Raw genomic sequence first — 4,639 nt, 5'->3', positions numbered from 1 at the left:
CCAAGGCTCTAGAGCGTTTGTTCCAACCACGGCTTCCAGGACTAGTAACTCAACCCACAATTGTCATCGGGCTTCCAGAGAGTTTGTCCAACCATGGCTTCTAGGACTAGTAACTCAACCCACCAATGGATTCCAGAGCGTTCGTCCAACTAGGGCTTCTAGGAACTAGTAATTCAACGAAAGCTAAAGGAAACATTAGAATCAACCAAAAAAACAAAGAAATAAACCCACAACACCATGTCTATTTAGGAAATGGAAAGGCTAGGAAAAATCACTATCATTTCAGACAATCCTCCATGCCAATGGCAGATCATAACCATGAAACCACATGCATGTGCCATGCAGGCCAAAACTAGCAAGGGAACCATACATGCAACTCGATACCTACAAGAAAAACCCACTGTAGTTGTTGATCCCAATTTCCTCTTCTGTTTTCCTGCTTTTCCTTTTCCTTCTTTCTCCAAATTCCAAGTATTCCACACTCCTCTAAGAGTGCTCCAAGAAACATTTAAGTATCCATGAGTATGAGAGAGAGAGAATGGAAGAGAGCTCTACCCAAACTTGTAAAAAGCTTGAGAAAAATCTTGCCAACTAATCCTCAAAATACTTTTTATTAATGACACCTCTATTTTATTCATTTTCCATTATTTTCCTTCAACTTCCTCACATGCAACTTGCGGCCTTTCACCTTCCTTTTCTCCTAATTTATTTTATTTCATAAATAAAATGCCAAATAAATTCCTCTTGCCTTTCCAAATCCTTTTCCATTTCCTTAGACATAATAAATCGAATGAACACCCACTAGGATGTTTTTCCCACCATTCAACTTGGAATACATGTCCCATGACCGTGGTCTTATATTTTTATATTTACATGAATTTTTAACCAAGGTTGTTACAGAACCCTCCCCCTTGGGGGAACACCGTCCTCGGTGTTCAATGACACCTATAACCAAAAAGGCTGTTGAAAACAATACATACTACCCATGGAGCTTTATAACATAGCTCGTTGCAGTATTTACAATAACCATTTGCTAAAACATGACAAACATACCATTCACTGGAGCTTTATAACACAACTCATTATGATATTTATAATAATAACCACATATACACACATACACATTTGCTTCACCCAACAAATAATCATACTATCTATGGAGCTTTATAAATCTAGCTCAATACAATATTTACAATAATACAGACATATACACATATGGACATTTGTTCAACCAACAAATAAAAGGATACGATTCTTGCATCCGCAAAAAGAGAATCTAGAGGCTCACACCTCCACCCTAAAAGCAATACCAAGATTCACCTCCTTCCCAGGAAGTCCAGAATCCACTACAAGGTCAAATATGCATCCAATGTCTAGCACTATAATCCTACGCCACTTGTCCTCTCAGTCAACAATTACAGACTCATTGTTCTAGGGCACACTCCTAATGTGCATTTGATTCCATATGGCAATGCTAATGACCAAACATAGGAATTTACACGGTAAGTTCCTTAGATAGAACACCAAAGGAGATCACTCACAGACATTTCACAGATTAGTACACTAGTATTCTTGATGTGGTTAAAACCCTCAAAGAGGGAAATAGTCCATGGCCTGAGCCAACGTGGACACTTCGGGAAATTTATTAATGTAAAAGAAAGAAAATTTATATAAGCTTCTCTCATGAGTGGTCACCCAACAAATGACCCTCCATGCTCTTTAAATAGAGATCATGGACCAATTGGGTGTTAAGCCATGGGTCAAGTGTCGGTAATACAGAGGAGAGAATGAACCATCAGATCACTTCATGTCTAGAACATATCATGACCATCAAATTGTAAGTTACAAAAAGTACATACTAAAGAAACACATTTTACCTAACTATACACTAGACCAAGTTATACTTAATTATTTCCTGTGTGTCAGAATATCCTAACATCCCTCCTTAAGAACAACTTGGGATAGGATTGAAGGATGTACAAAGATGACACAATAGGAAAAGGAAGGAGGAATTAAAGCATATCCCCCCTTAGTGAAAACTTCCTAAACTCCAACCATAAATCGAAGTTTAGTAAACTTCGCCTTTGTGAGAACCTTTGTAAAGATGTCTACAACTTGATCAACGGTTGAACAATATTGCATTTCAATAACATGGTCATGAATGAGATTTTTGATTAAGTGAATGTGTAGTTCAATGTGTTTGCTACACTAATGTTGGACTAGATCTTTTCATAGTTGAATGGCACTTCGGTTATCACACCAAAGTGTAGTCAGATGCTACTGTTGAAAACCAAACTCTGACAGGATTTGACAAAACCACAAGACTTCCTTACTAGATTCAATGACGCCATGATACTCTACACTTACTGAATAAAGAGAAATGGAACTTTTTTTTCTTGCAATCCCATGTAATAGGTCCAGAACCAAGAGTGAAGACATAACTTGCAGTAGACCTCCGATCATCACGGTCACCAACCCAATCATAATCAGTGAAACCAACGAATAGAGGAGATTCTTTTGCACTATAAAGAATATCAAATTCAACTGTACCTTAAACATAATGAAGTATTCTTTTAGATGCTTTCTAATTACTTTCATGTGGATTTTGCATAAACTGAGCAACAAGGCCAACAACAAAGGAAAGTTTAGGATGGGTATGGGTTAGATACAAAAGTTTTCCAACAAGCTGATGGTATAAGGTAGAATCAACTTCAGGGGAAGTACAAGTGACTAAAATTTTGGCTTGAGACTGAAAGGGAGAAGGGGATGACTTATGGTCTTCCATGAGAAAATAAAATACCTTGGACTGGGAAAGGGAAATACCTTCTTTGGATTGCAATATTTGAAGACCAAGAAAATAATGCAAGTGTCTTAAGTCTATCATTTCAAGCTACTTTTTAAGGCTAGACTTCACATGGTTTATAAGGTTGGGATCACTACCAATAAGGATAATATCATCAACATAAAGAACAATAATGATAAGAGACTTACCCACTTTCTTGGTGTAGACAATATTGTCAGAATGACACCTAGAAAAGCCAGTATCTAAAAGAACCTACCCATTTTGGCATACCAAGCCCGAGGGGCTTGCTTGAGACCATAAAGGAATTTCTTAAGCCAACATACAAGGTTGGAGTCTATTTGTATAAAGCCAGGAGTTTGTTCCATAGAGATTTCTTCATGCAAGTCCCCATGCAAAAAGGCAGATTTAACATCCATATGATGGACTTTCCATTTGAAAGATGTAGCAAGGGAAAGAACAAGGCAGATGGAGTTCATTTTGGAAACAAGGGAGAAGGTTTCAATATAGTCATTACCTTCAACTTGTGAAATACCCTTAGCAACAAGACGATCTTTATGTTTATAAAATTTTCCATCTGGTCCAAACTTGGTTCTGTAAACCCATTTTCATCTAACAAGGTTTCATCCCTTTGGAGGAGGAACAAGGTCCCATATATCATTTGCCAATAATGAATGATATTCTTCATTCATAGCTGCGTCCCAATCTAGATGTCCTAAATCTTCAACAAATGCGTCAGGATCATAATTCGTTGAAGCTTGAGCCAGTAAAGAAGAGGCTTTATCGAACTGAGAACGTGTACGATGTTGATCTGTAGGATCACCTGCTACATCTCGAGTAGCACAGATCCATTTTGGAAGCTGAGGAGCTAAAGGAGGATCCCAAGAAGGTGGGGGAGGATTGTCATCCTCGCTATCCATTTTGGCGTACCAAGCTGGAGGGGCTTACTTGAGACCATAAAGGGATTTCTTAAGCTGACACACAAGGCTAGAGTCTTTTTGTATAAAGCTATGAGGTTGTTTCATATAGATTTATTCATGTAAGTCCCCATGCAAGAAGGTGGATTTAACATCCATATGATGGACTTCCCAGTTGAAAGAGGTAGCAAGGGAGATTTCTTCATGCAAGTCACCATATTTTCTTTACATAGACTTTGAAGGGAGTGATAGTTTAAGTGACTAAATCACTAATGCCAAAGTTTTCTCACTTCATAATTATGAGCAACAAATAGCTAGGGAAGAGTTGATAACCCAAAGTTGTTAAACTTATACAACCTTGTAGAATCATCAGCAATGCCAGTAGCTAAAATTTGTCTAGGATCTCTTAGGTTCTTCATTACAACATCGTGAGGTGAAAATTCAATGGTTTTACGTTCACCTGAATGAGTTATTTGATATATAGATAGAAGGTTTCATGATAATGTATGAACACTTAATACATCATTAAATTGACCATTGTTTAGATGAATAGTTCCAGTCCCTACAACACTAAGAGATCTATCGTCACCAACAAATATATTTTTGGTGTTACAATCATTTAAAGAAGAAAACATGGCTTTTTTTTGCCATGTGATAAGAAGCTTCATAATCAATGAGCCACTCATGAGAATGAGAAGAAGAAGATAAATTTAGTCCATAACCAGATTGATATGCTTGAAAACCACATGCAGAAAGTGTTTTTCCTGAAGATGAAGATGAAGTTGAAGAGTAATCCAAATGGATGTTATGCTCCTTCATTCTTGCTTCCAAGGCTTCCATCTTCTTAAATAATTTGGATTCTAAGTGGCCATTACGATTACAAAAGTTGCAATGTCTATCAGCCTTCTTCCCTTTGTTTTTA

Source organism: Pinus tabuliformis, chromosome 5_1 (assembly GCF_031772625.1).
Source record: "Pinus tabuliformis cultivar Carrire ecotype Pingquan chromosome 5_1, CPIR1, whole genome shotgun sequence".
Taxonomy (NCBI): domain Eukaryota; kingdom Viridiplantae; phylum Streptophyta; class Pinopsida; order Pinales; family Pinaceae; genus Pinus; species Pinus tabuliformis.
This window is presented reverse-complemented; position numbering follows the sequence as displayed.